Source organism: Chlorocebus sabaeus, chromosome 11 (assembly GCF_047675955.1).
Source record: "Chlorocebus sabaeus isolate Y175 chromosome 11, mChlSab1.0.hap1, whole genome shotgun sequence".
NCBI lineage: Eukaryota > Metazoa > Chordata > Mammalia > Primates > Cercopithecidae > Chlorocebus > Chlorocebus sabaeus.
In genome coordinates, this window is record NC_132914.1 from 44,392,664 (window position 1) to 44,412,028 (window position 19,365).

Sequence of the window (19,365 nt, forward strand, 5' to 3'; positions counted from 1 at the left end):
TCAACAAATAAATAAAAAAAAAAAATCTCTTAGACCATCAGGGTATTTCGCAATGACATTGGGAGAGATAACCTGTTGTTCTCATCATGACTATACACAAATCTCTAATTTAGTCATAGGACAAAATAATATTTGAAAATAGAATTTGGTTGTAGCCAAATTGGAAGAAGACGTTTAGAAACAGTAATGACTAAGAACCAAATTACTTATTTTTTAATACTTTTGTAATGCCTTTGTTTCTGTATTCATTGCTTTTCTTTGCTCTCACTTCAGTTTCCCTTTAGGTCATCTCCCTTTTTTTCTTGCTTCCATTTCTTGTTAACTTTTCTATACGACATTGTATTTATGATGCCTTATTCTCCAACAAGTTACCTTTCATCATAGATTCATAAACTCAAAATCTAATTGATTTTTTTATCACATCGTACGTAAATGTCTATCTGACCTCCCAGGTCTTTCCTAAAAAGTGGAAAATATTAGCAGGACTGCAGAAAGAAGCAATATTTTGATTATTTCTTTTTAATATAGATTTGCCATCTGCCTTTTGGTTTTCAGACTTACAGCGTTAAAGAGAATTTGTGATCTTTTTTGATGCCATTGTTTTGGCACTTCAAATTCTTCATTTTATTTCTCTTTTAATATAGATATTTGCAAAAAAAAGAAAAAAAAGAAAGAAAGAAAGAAAGAAAAATAGAGATAATCCATAGAAAAATGTTACAGAAATCTTCCTAAATTATTCAAATAGCAGAATTCTCTGCCACGATGAAGGGGAGTCAAGCACTTCTATACCTGGGCTACCATATTATTTTTATCACTTGTAGAGTAATGAAAACGTAGGTATACTATAGGTATCTCTTAACATGGTTCTGTAATTATTAACCTCAACTTACAAAATAAAAAATTAGAAATAAAAGAAGAGATAATGTAGTGTTATCCCCCAAAAGCCACATATCAAATTAATTGCAAACAGAGAAGTAAAGATTAATAATTTTCTAATTCACCTTGGCAAAGCCTCTCAGATTTCCATGGAAGCTTGAGCCACTTCTATTTTTTAAGACACCAAATATACATATATATCTTTAAATTGTTTTAATCCAAAATGGGACTACTAAAATGTAGTGCATTTTAAATATTTCTATTTAACAAAATAACATCTCAACACACATGCAATACAAATGACTATAGGATTAGGCTCATTTGATGACACCTTCAAAAAATCTAGAGTTGAGACCCTCCCAAATATGAAGCCCTAAAGGGCTTTCAGCCCAGGCCCCTGGGAGAGGCTCTGATTTTCCATTCTCAGAAACCCCACCAAGTGAAATGCAATGACCCATGAGTTTTGAGGAAATTGCTTAGTTGATTGCATGCCACTCTCTTCTACCCAACCTAAACCACCTTTACAGTTATATAATGGAGCATTTTGGAAATGTTTGAATAGTCAACTACTATGTTGCAAAATTAGCAAACAAGGTTGCTTCAGTTTGACAAATTTATTGACTTTGTCACAGACCTAAATAGAAAATTGCTTTTAGTCTCGGCTGACAAAACAAGAAAATTAAATTTTAAAAAATCTGGTTAGACAACAGCCCATGATGTCTATATTTTGCCTCTGCCTTTCACCTTTGAAAAAGATCCTTCTGGTCCATTTCATTTATTGATCCCACACTGAATTGATACAGGGAAAAGTATCACAAGTTCATTTCAGACTTCCACCTAAGCAGAAATATAATGTAACAAGGTCTATAAGACTTATGAGTGATTACAACTTAAATAATGTACTGAAATTCTAAATGTTAAATTAGAACTTTTAGAGCCTTGCTTTAAAGAATAATTTCTAGTCTTTAAAATGCCTGCTTGAGAAAACAAAACTGCTAAGAGATGTATAATTATAATAACAATACTTCCTGAAAACTGACTCACCTTGTTAATGTAAGTTCTTCATACAGAATACATATTATGGCAGTGCTGGGCTGGGTTGACTCTCTTTCTAGTTCATAGCAATTGATAGTTTAAAAAAATTACATTCTTCTTAGATCACAGCATATTAATTTCCATGGCTCTCTTTCACATTCCTGCCTGTCCCTACCAGAACAATTTTGATGCATTTTGATTTTGTAATTTCATTAGCGATTGGACTTTGTAAACCTGTTATCATCTTGCTTAAATTTGGACTTTCGGTAATTTAAGCTGTGACCCAGTATGCTGTGTGGCTAGACTTTAAAAGCAAGGGGGCCCTTCTAAATGGTGATAATGCGAACGTATGCTTCAAAGAATCAGTATCCCTACTAACCAAAGATATGTTCAGGCTGGCCTTTTTACTATCCTATCCAGAATGTTGAAATAAGAAATGCATGTTCACTAGAAAATGTCTTTCAAAGGAATATGAGCAGAGAGAGATAAATAATAGTGTCATTGACATTTCCTAATTCACTTTTTAATAAACTCGGGAGGATTTCCGAGTCAGGACTCCTCGGCAGAGAAGAGGGCATGCTTCTGCCTGCAAAGCTTATTTCTACTGCTGGACTCCAAGCAACCCCAGGGTAGGGCCATGGTGTAGTCAGAGCCCTTCACAGGGACACTTGTTGCCTAATGCACTCATTCTTTGCCACAGGAGTTTGCAGTGCCCAGCATGGCAACATTAACTGAGCTTTTTGTACTTTATGGTTGCTTGAGTTAGGAATTATAATTCCTGGAAGGCTGGGTATAAAATTGGTAGCACCAGGCTATCTCTGAATATAGGAAAAAGTAAATTCAGAATAGAATGCAATTTCTACTCAGAAAAGTAAACGTTTTGACTTCATTCGGTGGGACAGCAGCAGAGGGCAGACTTTGGGCAGATAGTATATTTAGGTTTGGGATGGAATCAAGTATGTTTAGATGGAATCAAGTATGTTTATAAGTAATCTCTTTTCGTGTTTACCTTGATTAATATTAGACTATGCCTCGTGTATAATAGGTACTATATAAACACTGAATGAATGAAAATCTTTATTAAAGGCACTGATTCAATTTGTGCATTCAAAATCTTTCTTTAAAACTTACGTATGAGGTTGCAGCAAGAGATATTCTAATATTCAGTTGAAGGGTTCTGCTATGTATTAAAATGCAGTAGTTTCTTCTCAGCCTCAGAACCAATTGTGAAACAGTAAATATTCATGCTATATGCAAGGACCCATTAGTTGCTTTAGAGAGAGCTGCCTTGCTTCAATATTAAGCAGTAATTACAAATGTTGTGTTCAAATAAATTAGGACATAGGGAAATTATAGTTAAAATAAGTTTTAAAAGGTGAGATAGAAAAATCTAATAATAATAAGGCCCCTATGTTGTTTCGAAGATTATGTTGTTCTCACTCATAAGTGGGAGTTGAACAATGAGAACACATGGACATAGGGAGGAGAACATCACACACCGGGGCCCGTCTGGGGGTAGGGGACTAGGGGAGGGATAATTACATTAGGAGAAATACCTAATGTAGGTGACAGGTTGATGGGTGTGGCAAACCACCATGGCATGTGTATACCTATGTAACAAAACTGCACATTCTCCACATGTAGTCCAGAACTTAAAGTATAATATAAATAAATAAATAAATAAATAAATAAATAAATAAAATAAAAATTATGTACACAACATATAAAATAGATGCAAAGAGAAATCATGTATATCAAAATGTTAATCGTGGTTATTTCAAAAATGTGGAAATGTAGATAGTGTTTAGTTTATTTCGTCTATATTAGCCGGCTAACCTTTAAAAAATACGGATTACTTTTATTATCAAAAAAGAATAAACAGAATTAGAAACAAAAGTAACAAAACAAAGAGTTCCTATTTTAGGTTTTTCAACAATTGTTAATCAAATCCTGGGCATTAGTCACTAGCTAAATCTCTGTTTTGGGGTACTTAACCAGCAAACAATCAACTCCCTTAAAAAGTCTTTGATTCTGAATGGGCATTTATGAGCTATTTAGAATCTAGATAAAATTATACATCTCCAGTTTGTTTTGAAAGAATGGAAAAAAATCGATTGTTTTTTCCCCATCTGCAAGAGATATTCTAAATAGATCTCAAAATATTGTTGAGAAAAATGGGCATATAATATTTTTTACAATGCTGTGAGATAATCAATTTCTATTATGGCAGAATAAAGAATCATCTCATTCATTCAATGAATATTACTGAACACCTACATGTGCCAGATTTTATACTAGGGAGTAAGGCAAAGAGACAATTAAAAATTAAAAGACCCAATCTCTCCTCTCAAGACCTGGTCTTTCAAGTGAATTCATTTCTGATGTAGGTCATAATGATGTAACTGGATGTCCATGGCATCTGAGGGGTAGGAGAAGTGTGGTACCCAACTCAGCTTGCAAGGGGCAGAGAAGCTTCTGGAGGAAGTGACAGCTGGGCTAAAGCCGAAAGAACAAATAGAAGGTTGGCAGGAGAAATGCGATGGGGAGCAGACTGCAGGCAGAGCAGATAGCACAAGCCAAGGCAAGGAGGCAAGAAGCAGTTCCTGGCAGCTGGGTGTTTCTGAAAGAATGGAAAACACCACTGGAAAGGTCACTGCAGGGATCACAGAGGGCTGTGGATACCATGTCTTTTCTTTGTTATGTTTAATTCATATGAGTTCATAAAAGAAGTCCAGCTCAGCAGTTCCACATAGAGCTCGAGATTTCAGATATTTGAAGAAAATGTGTTTTGTTGAAATTGTGATAGTAAAGGTTACTACTAACAGTAAAAACCACCTGGGTAGCATGAGGCAATCCTTCCTACATTGCATCCCTAGACAGTTTATGTGGACCTGGGCTTCTGCTTTGTGTTTGGACCATCAGGATTGTTGTATTAGGCTAAGAACAGAAAAGCTTAGGTTCAAGAAGTATTTTGTTTCAAATGATGTAAACTATGTCAAAAAATAGTTAATTGCAAGTTTTACAGGAGTTGAATCTTCAACTATAGAAATCCTGACTCTTCCTTCCTAGATATTTGAAGTTGATTTTTTAAGTTAGACTCTAAAATTCCACATATTTCAATTTGTCTTAATTATTTTAAAATCTACTTAGGTGAAGATCAATACTTGTTAATTATATATGAGCAATTTTCCAGTAATAATAATATCTTAATTTGCAAGCATTTATATTCCTTAATTATTTCTTAATAGGGTCTTGTATAGTGTTACAAGTAACCATTGAAAGATTGATACGTGCTTATTTGGATGGGTAGTCTGATTTTTACATGTGAATAAGACAATCTTACTGACTTAAATAGTTTTGCTTGCATCTTTTCTTTCTCTTTAAATTAAAGGCTGATGGCATTTCGTTTGATGTTTACTTAAGACTTTCGGCATTAGCTTTTCTGAGGAATCCTGAGAGGAGCTTCACTGTTTTTGTCTTGAAACTTTCTGTTTATCCCTTTTTATCTACATGAGAAGTCTTCTGACACCCTATTGAAAGTCTTCTCTTGTTCTGAACAACGTTCTCTTCTGTTATGCTAACACTCAGTGCTGGACTTTGATTCGGAAGATCTGGGTTCTAATTCTGACTCCATTAATTACTAGCTGTACTATCAACAACTTGGTAAACTCAATGAGCTTTTTCTCATTTATAAAATAGTACATAGTTCCTAGGGTGACAACAGAACTATTGGTGGCAGCAGATAAAATGTACACATTTTTTTTATTTTAGTAAATTAAAACAAGGAATTTTACAAACCTAAAGTAAACTATAAACATGACTGGAGTTCAAACCAGCCAAATTTCTTTCTCCCTGTGGAACTCTTTTTTGCCATTGTTTGGATTAAAAACCTTAGCAATGTCAGTAAGTAGTAACTACACTTAAAAAGAGGTCAGAGAAATATCAAAGTGGTCATCCAAAAGAAATGTTGGACATAAAATTCTGACATGTTGATATGAAATCTCAATTCTGAATGTTTCTATTTCACTAATTCCCCTTGCAAAATTTTCACCAAATGTGAATTGGAATGAGCTGTCTTTAGTATTTTTTTAAATTCCCTTTCCCATTTTTAATCAATTAGTCAATTAACCAATTATTCTATCAGTGAGTAATCTTTGAATATCTATTATGCACCCAGAATGGTTGACATCAGTGTCTCCATGTCTTTTGGCTTTCCTTCTGCCTCCTCACATTGTCCCCGTTTTATTCTGACAGACCATAAGCCTTAAGATAACCCAGGCACTTTACAGCTGAGCTGATTGATATTCACAAGAGTTCTGTTGACATATACATATGCATATTAATTTATTAATTATATCTTATATAAACAAATACATTTGCATACCTATATCTGTGTCTGTATTTGTATTTATTACAAAGCGCAGTCCTTTATTTTCTGTTCAGATGAGCTCAGCTTTCATCCTGTGTTCAGATGCTATGTTCCTCTTAATTCGCTATTGTTTTCTCACTGTAATTCCAAACTATTTTTCTCAAATATGATCTGCCCAGTGAAATGGAGAACACATTGACTCTGGAGTTCAAACTCAAGGACTCGGATCCAATCGCCACTCTGCCGCCTAGGAGCTGAGAGACTTTAGATAAGTCAAGTTAACCCCTTCCTACTTTGTGTTGCTTGTGCCTCTTGCAAGCCTCACTGTTGAGCTTAAGTGCTGCACTGTAAAACGTTTGTTTACGTGTCTGCCCTTCTTGACTCTGAAGTCTTCAAACACAGACGCTGTGTCTTATTCAGCACAGCACAGAGTTAAATAGTACAGATTCTGGAGCCCCACTGCCCAGACTTAAATCTGACTTCTGTCTTTTATCCTGTCTGACTTTGGGCAAGTTATTTGCCATTTCTGTGCCGCAGTTTCCTCATCTACAAGAAGGAAATAATAATAGTGCCTACCTCACACTGCTGTTATGAGGATTAAGTAAGTTAATATTTGTAGAGCATTGAGAAGAGCATCTGGCACAGAGTGAACCTTTGTGAGTATTTGTTATATATGCATATTTAAAGAATTGTCTCCATCTTCAATACCTAATATGATAATCTACTTAATAAGTCTTTTTTGAATAAGTAAAGTCATGCAAATATTCTGGAACTCAGTTTTCTCTTTAATACTGGGTCTAATGGAAACTTAGACAAGGTTACTGTGAGGGTTAAATGAGGTATTGGATATATAGCATTATAAACATACAAGGTATTTCTATTGTTCTTTGTTTACAAAAGTGAAACGACATTAGCAAAATTGATTATAGAATTAAATTAGCTTCAACACTTTTTCCTTTGAAATTGTATTGTTACTGTGTATTAGACTATTATTTCACTTGTTATACTATTGATTAGCACTGTGGAAAAGGTGAAAAATGTGAGGTTTTGACTCTGACCCCTGGAATCTCAGAAAACAACCTCGTAACAAGGCACAGTTTGCAATATGTGTTTGTTTAATATTAACCAACCTGTGAAGCTGAACAGCCCCATGGTACATATTTACCCCTGAACCTGTCATCAGAGCCAGTGTTTAAACATGCAAGTGTACTAGCAGATTTTGGGGGGTTGGCTGGCTTTGCTTTGGGTTAATCTTTTTTGCGAGACTGATAAAATATGAAGACCAAAGATGTACCATGACACACTTCCCAAATGCCAAAGTAAGTGACCTACATTTCACTTACACTGTACCATTTGATGTTGCTGAGCATTTTAGTACTAATTGCCAAAATAGCTAGCCACACAGTTTTGGTCTAATCACATTCAGTAGAACCAAATATAAGACACTTTTAATCATTATGAATCAGTGTATGGATTAACTGGCAGCACGAATGGATGACTGGCTCTCTTTGAGGCAGTTTCTTGATCAAACAAGACCACATACTTGTCTTGGGACAAGATACACGGGAATCTCCCATCTTTACATCTCTTAAATTCAAGGCAGTCTTGCAAGCATGCATACATGCTACTTCTCATTAATTTGAGGTTAACCTGGCTAAGATTGCTTAGAATTTGAGTTGAAGACTAAAAGGTTGTGGTGTCAAATAGTTTATTGGGTCCAGTTTCACTCATTCTTTGATATTTAGAAATGAGGAGTTTTATTCATTTCAGTGTGCAGAAATAGATCATGTACCATGGCTTTGTGGCACATGAGTTTTCACCTAAAACGCTTAAGAAACAATTTTCTTCCAAAGCTTTGCATTATCTCATGTAATCACAGTTATTCTATGTTATGGCTGCTAAAATTATTTGGGAATAATTGAATAGAAGATCTATATGAGATAGTATACTGTATTAACCAGATTTTTGGTCAAAATGACTTTTCAAGGATTAAAAATGGCTAAAAGATACACACACACACACACACACAGAGAGAGAGAGAGAGAGAGAGAGAGAATATGAATCATATTGAGATGGCCTTCCTTTTATTTCTTGAGTAGATTGGTAAATTAAGACCACTTTCTGCCTGTTATTCAACTCCTCCCTCTCTTCCTCTCTTCCATCCCTCCCTTTCTTCCTTTTTTATTTTTGCACAGAGCAGTAGCTTAGTAAAGAAGGCATGTGTCTTCTTTATTTACTTTTCTTCATTGAGATAATTTACAACCTTAGAACATGGCCTGGGATAGAGTAAGAGTTAAATACATATTAGTTGCTGTTGTTGTTGGCTATATGTTTTTAAATCAGTGGGCTCCATGAAATAGCCTAGGCGCACAATATGTTTATGGGAATCTATTGATAAAATAATCTATAAGCAGTAGATTATTTTGAATTCAACATAATAATCAATATTAAATAACTACACTCCAATTCAAAAATTTAATTCTGTATTTCTTGGCTGAAAATCAGATGACAAATTTAATTCGTAGGCCTCCTGGCAAACATTTCAGGAATGGTTCCCAACTTTTGTTATTAATAATATTAATAGGTACCCAGGAGAGATGGCTTCCTTTAGTGGGTCCTTAAAATATCCAGCCACTTGGGCATTAGCATTCCTTGTCTTGTGTTAACTTGTTAAGAAGTTAACATTTCACACATAGGAGGCCCTGAAAAAATATATATTTAAAGAGAAAGGCTGACATGGTCTTAATTCCTCCAGCACTGCTGCAACATCTGTTAACTGTGGTCTGACATTTAATAAAATATATGGATTTGCCATAGCAACGTCTGCAACACAAAGCATGTATGTGTTTCTAAGATAAGGAGAACTTTTTCTTTTAAAGAAACATACAAAAATCTGTTAGTGATAGGTACCAATGAGATATTCTGCAAAATGGAAATATGTATAGCAGCAATATTTTAATATGAGACCATAGAATACTTCTAAACCCTTTACTTAGAAAATATCTAAGTTACTTATTATTATTATTATTTTACAAAAGGAATCTTAAAGGGTAATATTTAGATGCATAATATTGACTCTGGCGAAAAAAACACAAAACCATACATGTAAGAATTTGGGGTCATGACTGTCACTTTGGACAAAGCATAATACATAAATATAATGTCTTTATTTTATTTTGCCTGACACTTTCTGTATGTCTGAAGTATAATTTGTGAAAAGTGAACCTCAAAAAACTTTAAAAAACAGACAAAAAACATTCTATACCTATTTCTAAACTATATGTGTAAAATGTTATTTCAATTTTTATAGATATAAAAATATGGGCAGCTTATTAGGCCTTCTTTCGGCCTCAATCAGCATATTTGGTGGTCTAAACCCTGTACTGAATTTGAAGCCTACCACGCTTAACTATTTCCCCACTTTCCCTATTTAGAAGGTGTGCACTCATTTATTTTTTTCTCAGTTAATTCTAGTGGAGAATAAAGGAGTAATGAAAATGAATTCACATGGACTATTGAACAGTTTTCTAATTTTTTTTGCAAAACAAAATAGTTATAATGGTAGAAACTCAGAAACATATGCATATATATTAGTCTTACTGAGAGAATTACAAAGGGGCACCAAATAGGCTTTTAATTTCAATTCTGATCCAAAAATTTAGAAAGTAACCATATAGAAAGCAACAATCCAGAGGCACTGGGAGATCTTGGCATAGAATAACCTCTTACCCAGTTGAGGGAATCAAATTCCTGAAAAGTCCATGACCGGAAAATTTCAGGTTGAGTAGCTTAATAGCTTAAAGGGAAGGTATGGTTTACACAGTTGGGGCCAGGCTTGTGTATATCTGTAAAACATTTTCACACAAATAAAAGTTTTAAAAAAATCACCAATGATATTTTTACATAGTTTTAAGTGACAATAATAAATATAATTAAATTTTGAGTTCTCAACTTTTGCTCACTAAAAAAGTTTCTAGAGTGGTTCTGTACAAGAGTTCCAACAACTGCAAACTCATACTACTTTGTTGTAGATAAACACATACCAGGGGACATGTTTGGCCTTTTTCTATCAAGACATCCAATGCCTTTTTGATTTTATGGATTAGAGGAATTATCTCCTGCTTGCTAACCCCAGTGTTGATCCAGGAACAGGACTCACATAGATGCTTGACAAGGAGAAACTTCTGATAACTTTAATTGACCTAATTGACCTACTAGGTCTAGATGAGTAGATATTTCTCACACTTGTTCCTCTGCCTCTCAAAGCAGAGGTTTTTAACCTGGTGCACGAAAACGATATCACAAGGCACAAATTGCCAACCCTTCTTGCACTTATTGTTGCTGCCTCCCCTCAAACCAAAACCCAGTTCTAAGGCCTTACCTGAAGCCCCAGGAGCCTCTTATGTCTTCTAAGTCTTTAGACAAAAGGATCTCCTCTCACTGTGCTTCCATTTATATTCCCTTTCTATCAGTGAGCCCCTGGTCCTTACTCTTTTTCTCTTATTCTCAATCAGACTGACTGGGATTTGCATATATGATGTTAAATTCATGCAACTTCATAAAAGATACATTGAAGCAAATTCATACTATGATTTTTGCATAGCTGATTGCAGTTAAAATTAATTCCTATTGGTAAAATTACTTAGATATACTAATAAAGTAATAGAAAATTATTATTAACAAAGGTTATATGTTCTTTAAAAATATTTTCTAGTATAGGTGAATAGTGTAAGCATAAAGTGTTAAATTCTCTTATTTTTTCAAGAGTTGAATATAGTAGAGAGAAATAATACTAAAGTGAGAAGATGACAGACTTTTGTAAAAGTTTTCTTTTGACTTTCGCCTTGGGAAAATAAGACCTGCATGTTCATCTGTCATTGTAGTAGGGAGATCATGTAAGTGTGACCTTCATAATCCATGCTAGCATTTGTTTCTTATGAGATAATCCAGTGGTTTGTGTCTTGCTTTCTCTCGTCTTCTGGGAGTATTCTGTAAACTATTGGTAAGTTACTGGGGCATGTCAATGAGTTCTGCCACACTAGAGTCTTAAGAGAAGCAGCTTAGGCAAAACGTATGAACCACTTCTATATGAGTCATATTTTCATTCATTCCAAACCAGTTCCCTGTTTCATTTAAATGTTATTTATATGCTGATTATTTTAGCTAGATCAGATTTGCAGAATGAGAAAAGCAAGTAAATTGTTCCTTAAACATGATTTTTTCATGATCCTTGGCAAAAGTATTATAATCTAGATCCCAAAATGAAATGTCTGATTACTTAGTTTTGGTAATACAGTACAAATCATTTTTACTTCTTTATTATGGGAAAAAATTTAAATTTAAACATAAGTAGATGGAATAATATAAGGAACCCTCAGCTGGCATTATCCAATATCAACTGTGGTCAGTCATTGCATCTAAACCACTGTGCCCCCTCTCCCATTATTTTAAGGTAAATCCCAGATACATAATTGTGTAACAAATATTTCTATGTATATCAGTAATCGAAAAATACTTTTTAAATGTAGCCATGTGAGACAATTTTAAAAATCAAAACAACACCTAGTGTTTACTGCTTATATCTTGCAGTCTTACAGAAAGCTGAGCAAGTGCCTCTGGGTGAGTAGATGAGCACACATTTTGAAACCTGGCTGAAAGGACACTCCAAAAAGGCTAAGTTCTTTCAGGAAGAAATGTTAGGTAAATCATGGGTACTAAAGTGAAATTGATCAAAATTAGGCAACATATAGCCTGGAGGATCCTCAGGGCAACAGAAGAAGAAATGACAAGTTGCAATTTAAAAAAAAGAGGAATCAATTTTATGAGGGTTAGACTGAAGAAGGCAGAATTTTGGAGTTTGAGAATGACATTTTAAAAGTCATGTAAATCAATACAATTCAGAATATGCGTAAATCTGTAGGAGAAATAACTAGATTTCATCATCAAATAAATTGCAAGATGTGGAAAAAAAGACATGAGAGGTTATTGACTCTACGGACTGAAAGAGACTTAAAAGACTTAACAACCAATGAGAGTGAGAACCCTGTTTGGATTCTGATTCAAACTAAGTGGAGGGAGGGGGAGAAAGAGAGAGAGAGAGAATGAGAATATGAGAAATAAATGAACACTGCATGAATACTTGATAATATTAAGAAAATGTTGGTTTGATGAATATGCTAATTACCCAGATTTGATCATTACACATTATATATATGTATCAATATATCACTCTGTACCAATTATTAAATACCAATTAAAAATTAAAATAAGAAAATAAATGTTGGTTATATTTAAGATGTGATGATATTTTAGTTATTCTTAAAGACTTCTTATCTTCTTGAGATACATAGTGATCATTCATGGATCAGATTATATGATGACTTAGATCAGCTTGGAAATAATTTAGTAGTGATTGTGGTGGGGTAGCAGAGCAGAAAAGATATGAGTATAGATAAACTACAACAGAGAAGTATTGATTATTGTTGAAACCAAGTGAAGCTGGAGATTCATTACACTATTCTCTGTACTTGGGAATGTTGAAAACTTTCCCAATTGAAAAGATTCGTGTAAATTTCCTAGTTTGGAAATACCAAACATAGTTTTCTTGGTAGTTCCCCCAGAAGTTGAAGAAAGAAGACACTATAAATTCCTTCAGTCAACCAGAAGTATTAATTAACTAGCACTTTTGAGTTATGCCATTATAGATGAAGTTTATAGTGATGACTCTGAGGCACTCTGAAACATTGAAAAGTTAAATTATGTGCAATAAAATTTTGATTTTAAAGTGGGCCTCACTGTGTTGTTTTAACAGATTTATTGAGGTATGACTGACATACAACAAATCATACATACTTTATACAATGATAAGTTTGGACATGTCTATACACCTGTGAAACTGTCACCATGATCAATGTAATAGATATATCCATCACCTTCAAAAGTTTCTTTGTGTCCTTTTGTTTACTTTTGTTTGTGGTAAGAACACTTAACATGAAATCTACCCTACTAACAACACTTTAGTGCCTAACGATAGGCATTATGCTATACAGCCAATCTCTAGAACTAACCCATCTTGCATAACTGAAACTTTATGCCAATTTAACTGCAACTCTGCATTCCCCACTTCTTCCAGCCCCTGGTAACCACCAGTCTATTTTCTGCTTCTGAGTTTGACTACTCTAGCTGCTTCATATAAGTGGAGTCGTGCAGGATTCGTCCTTCTGTGACTGCTTATTTCACTTAGCACATTGTTCTCTAGGTTCATCCATGTTGTCACAAATAGTAGGATTTCCTTCTTTATCAAGGCTGAGTAATATTTCATTTTATGGATATACCACATTTTCTTTATCTGTTCATCTGTCAGTGGACATTTGGGTTGTTTCAATAACTCGGTTATTGTGAATAGCGCAGCAATGAACATGAGAGTGCAGGTATCACTCTGAGATTTTGATTTCAATTATTTTGGATATATACCCAGAAAGTGGGATTGTTGGATCATATAGTAGTTCTATTTTTAATTTTTTTAGGAAGCTCCATACTGTTTTCCATATTGCCGGTACTAATTTATATCCACACCAACAGTGTACAAGAGTTCCCTTTTCTCCACACGCTTGCTAACATTTGGTATCTTTTGTGTTTTTGATGATAGCCATACTAATGTGTGTGTGGTGATATTTCATTGTGATTTTAATTTGCATTTCCTTATGAGTACTGATGTTGAGCATCTTTTCATATACGTGTTGGTCATTTGTATGTCTTTTTGAATAAATGTCTATTCAAGTCCTTTGATCCTTTTTTAAAATCATGTTATTTGTTATGCAGGTGTTCCTTATATATTTTGGATATTCAATTCGTAAGACACATGGTTTGCAAATACTTTCTCCCATTCCATAGGTTGCCTTTTCATCCTATTGATTATTTCCTTTGCTGTGCAGAAGCCTTATAGTTTGATGTAGTACTGTGTGTCTATTTTTGCTTTATTGCCTGTGCTTTTGGTGTCATATCCAATAAATCACTACTAAGACCAATGTTAAAAAGTTTTTCCCTATATTTTCTTCTAGGACTTTTATGGTTTCCAGTCTTACATTCAAGTTTTTAATCCATTTTTAGTTTTTTGTTGTTTGTTTAAGATGTAAGATAAAGATGAAGAGGCCTTCTTTTCCCTATTGTGTACTCTTGGGACCCTTGTTAAAGATCAGTTGACCATATATGTGTGGGCTTAATTCCAGGCTCTCTATGCCATTCTATTGATCTATCACTCTCTTTATACCAATACCATACTGCTTTTGTTATTTTGTTTGTTTTTTGGTACCATATTGTTTCAGTTACTATAGCTTTGTAATGTATTTTGAAGTCAGGGAGTATGATGGCTCCAGCTTTGTTCTTTCATAAAATCACTTTGGCTATTTTGAGTCTTTCATGGTTCCATATAAATTTTACAATTATTTTTCCTATTTCTGTAAAAAAAATGCCATTGGGATTTTGATGAGGACAGCATCGATTTTGTTGCTCACCGTGGATAGTATGGGCATTTTAACAATGTTAAGTCTTCCATTCCATTAACCCAAGATGTATTTCCATTTATTTGCTGCTTTAATTTCTTTCATTGACCTTTTATAGTTTTCAGTATACAGGACTTCATGAAATGTATGCATACGAAATGTGCAAGTATGCACCACACCCCTTAATTAGTTTTTTTGACATCTTTGGGAGGGTATTATTTTGACACACATGTACACATAGGGTTCCAATCACTTAACAAAGGGTAATTATTTAAGATACAGTCACAGGAATAGAATAAAGCTAGAATCTCTTACCAAAAATAAAATCTGTGCCAAACATACATATTTTTATGAGACCTAAGATGGGAAAACTCCTATTTGTGTCTATCTCAGCGAGTGGGCAACTGGAGATTCTCTCTTCCTAGTTGATAGGCATAAAGCCTACCCCTTCTTATGACAGCAATTAGGGCTGAGAGACAACTTATTCAAAGACCAAAGCTAATAAGGTCCTGGCATGATGACTGAACCAAAACTCACAACCCACTGTCTAACTTCTGAGCCCAGCTCCTAAGACAGTCCATTACCATTGGGTACCTACTTTATGTTGAACATGATTCATAAGATAGGATCCTTGTCTCCAAGACCTGTGGAACTGAACTGGAGAGCTGGGGCAAATAGAGTAGATTTTGTGTAGGAAGAACGGTGTGACTTCCGAGACAGAAGACTGGGTTCCAGGCAGGGAACATTGGATCAGAAGTTTGACCTTGGTAACACCAAACAAGAGTCTACTTCAGCTCAAATAGAATGTTTGTGTAGAGTTTGGTTGAGGTTGATCTTAACTACCAGGTTAAGAAGTTTGAACTTTAAGGAATTTTGGTATAAAGAATAATGGAAAGCATTACATTTGGTTTAATTATTCAATGTGGATACCATTATAATATTATGATTATGCAACATATGCAGTTTAACATATAGTTCAAAAGTAATTATACAATGCACATAAGGCATTTCTAGTTTACTTTTCTTTCAAAAACTGTATTACTTCTCTTCAAAGAAAAAACTTTAAAAAAAATTAGAAAACAGCCCTCCCATCCCCCTGTAAAAAACAATGCCTGCAATGTTGAGAATTATAGTAAACATATTTACATGTCTTATTACACCTACCTAATGACTGTCATCATTAGTCAAATAAGTAAGCAGTTTAAGAGTGGTATACAAAATTCAGTGAGTCTTTTGTTTGGTCTCGTGACTTACAGAGAAGTGTTCATTCCCTCAAGATTATAGGATTAAATTATCTGCCCTGCCCAGACACAGAGGAGATATGACCCAGAAGAACAGCCTGCAAAGTGATGTGAGGTATTTAATGTTTACTTAAAATAAAACACATTATGAAGACAACACAAATGATTCTATTCCATTTCAAAAGACTCAGAAAAGCAGATCGGCCTATAAAAAGAGTTATAAATTATTTTAGCTATGATGTTTCTTCATGTTGAGACTTTGGAACCACCATTGCCAGCTACACTCCATCCTTTCCCAAGATTTAGGACAAGGAATATGTTTCTGGTAACAGAAATCATTAAAATGGAGTCTCAGGGCAGTGCATTCAGTTAAACTCAAATCTAGTCAGGGCTCCAGACTGAGTGTTTCATTCTGTGAACTGACAATATGTCTCTGAAATTCCAGAATGTGAAATTCTGAAACCTCAAAGGGATGTTTACAAATACTTTCAGATAGTAGTGGATATTTTGTTCTCTCCTGTCTTTGGAGGTGGGTGGAGTTCTCCAATGGGTTCTGGCTGAAGGGAGGAATTTAGCCTAAGTCTTCCAGGTACTATTCAGAAGTGATGCATTTCCCGTGGCTAGTTACAGCCTCCAGTTTCCAGGTTTCTCATGCTTGTGAGCATGCAGACAAAGAATAACATTTCATTTTAAAACCTGACTTGAAGGGACCTCTGGGAGGCCTCCTCCCAGCAGCAGATGAGGTGGAGGTCAGAGTAGTGTAACACTGACAGTCTCTGAACCTGAACATCTGCCTTTGATAGTTGCCCTTGGGCTAAAGGTGCTGTTTTGGGCTCTGGGTGACCCCTGTCAAACCCAAGAGCTACTCACTGTCATTTCCAGCCATACCTCTTTCTCTCAGTTGGCAGTATGTGTCTGAGCATAGATTGGCAGGGAACTTCCAATTGCAGAGGCATTGTTTTGATTCATTTCAAGAACTCTGAAATGTCTTAACTAAGGTAAAGTCACAGATTACTGCACGGCTGTAGAAATTTTAAAAGGTACTAGATTTTATACCTTATTGTCTAACTACGTACTTTTTTTTCTGTCCTGTTCCTTTTCTCCTTTCCAATCCTCCAGTGTTAAATGAAGATGGAGTATATACATCCTTTTGCCCTAACACACACAAATGTCATTTTGAAAATAAAAATATTCACATTTGTCCTCATACTTTTCTCCTCTCCAAGTGCCCTCCAGTACCTCCTCAATCCCACTGAAGTTCTAAGTTTCACTGATTTAAAAAGCAAAGGAAAAAGTGCAGCACTAGATAGAGCCAAACAACTGGAATACTACTCAGCATGAAAAACGACCAAACTATCCATCTACTAAATAACTTGCATGGATCTCAAGAACATCAAGCTGAGTGAAAAAAGAAAAAACTCAGTCTCAAAAAGATCACAGGCAGTATGATTCCATTTACATAACAGTTTCAGAACGATGAAAATATACAGATGGAAAACAAGTGGTTGCCAGGGGTAGCGAGGAGGAGGTGGAGATAATGATAAAGAGGTGGAACAAGGGAGATCTCGTGGAAGATACTGGTGGAAGTTCTGCATCTTGACTGGCCTATAGTGGGTCAGATTGCACAAATCCACATATGTGGCAAAATGGCATAGAAACTATACACACATTATTCCAGTGTCAGCTTCCTGGGTTTAATATTGTACTAAAGTGTGTCAGATGTAACCACTGGAGGAAACCAGGTGAAAGGTTTAGGTGGTCTCTCTGTGCAACTGGATGCAAATCTATAATTATTTTAATATACAAAGTGTAAATATATATAACATATATATATATTTATATATTCTTTACAGATGCCTCTGTACAGAAAGAATAATGAAATTATTTAGTGGCACATGCCAAAAATGTGTCAGATACTTTTTTTAAAGCGTACTGTTACTAAAGAATTAGAAAAGTTTTGCTTCAAAAGATAAGAAGGAATAAAACAGTAATGACTGTACTCTCAGGACTGCATAAAATAACTCTGTTTCCCAGTGTTCTCAACCTTTGGATTGCTTTTCAGGCATTCACAAAGCAAAGTTGGAAACACGAACGCTTTTAGTTAGATCACTTTAACAATAGAGGTCAGTTTGGTCAAACGGTTTTAAAGAATATTCTGCATCCATGAAACACATTCCTCCCATTTGGAAAAATTTCAGAAACAGGACTATAGCCTAAATAGCACCATCTAGCATGCACGAAACACTTCTTAAAAGCAAGGACTGCCACAACCTCTCTTCTTAATGAATCCCTCCCACCTACTTGGTTTTTCAGGGCTTTGCAGTATGTCTTTTTCTCTTTCTCCTTCCACCTTCGTCTCACCTGCTCTCCTGGTCCCTCTAACCAAGTTGCCACGCAAAAGCAGCAAGCAAACCTGTGTGAGTGAGGTGTCCCGAGGCGGCAGCCTCCCGCGGTCCTCCGTGCACGCCACCACCCGGCTCATGCTCCAGGCGCTGCGCACACCCCAGTGGCCGCCCAGGACGTGCGGTCACTGGAGAGCTCCCAGCCACGCCTCTAGATGCTGCTGGGCGGCCTGCAGTAGAACCAACACTGCAGACAGAACAGCGAACCATCCCTCTGTAAGCCAAAGTTGCCTGTTGATAAATTGCATCTTTTTTCTTTTTCTTCTTTTACATTTTTATAGTACCGCGAGTGTACCCAGTGTTATTAAATTACGCCAAAACAAAAAGCAAAGTCCCTGCCCTTAGGAGTAGGCAGTGTAAAATGAACAAATGACACAAGGCAAAATAACAGGACGAACATAGGGTGGGTAGAAAGAGTTATAAATGAAAGGGAAGGTAGAGTCAATACGACTTTCACTGGACCAAAAAATGGAAAGGCTGTTAGGGCCCCAAATCCTCATAGCAGATTATAGAAATGAAGAATTGCAATAATATCTATAGTAGCAATCCTACTTTATTGAGCCTTTATGTTCCATGCAGTATCATCATCACAATAATTCTATACTACAGCTGCGATTTTTACAAGTGCCACATATGATTCTAAATGTTTTACAAATATTCACTCATGTGATCCTCCTAAAATCCCTGTGATGTAGGAACTATTGTTTTCCCCATTTCAGAGATGAGTGAAGCAGTATGGTGGACTGACTGGCTCAAGGTAACTCAGGTAAAAAGGGGGAGAGCCAAAATTGGAAGCCAGGAAGTTGGATGATAGAATCAAGATGTGAGCCCAGGAAGCCCAATTTTATAATGGTATTAGGATTCATATCCACATTGCCTTGCTTACCAAGCTTATACCCTTAATCATGTGCAACCATGCAAATTAAATAAACAATTTAAAA

The 19,365-nt window shown here is 35.4% G+C and overlaps 1 protein-coding gene across 8 annotated transcripts in view; it reads right to left on the reverse strand.

Annotated features, from left to right (window-relative positions):
* SLC38A4 (solute carrier family 38 member 4) overlaps window positions 1-19,365 on the reverse strand; it is a 67,891-nt gene that overhangs the window by 42,795 nt on the left and 5,731 nt on the right. For 2 of the 8 annotated variants that reach the window (XM_008002975.3, XM_008002971.3), the window contains exon 1: window positions 18,436-18,618. The exons of 2 other annotated variants lie outside the window; for them this stretch is intronic. The gene's annotated coding sequence lies outside the window, so the exon portion shown is untranslated. Of the gene's footprint in view, window positions 1-6,295; window positions 6,586-10,009; window positions 10,614-18,383; window positions 18,682-19,365 lie in introns of those variants that run through there. 4 more of the 8 variants (XM_073020646.1, XM_073020647.1, XM_073020648.1 and 1 more) reach the window with 4 other exon arrangements.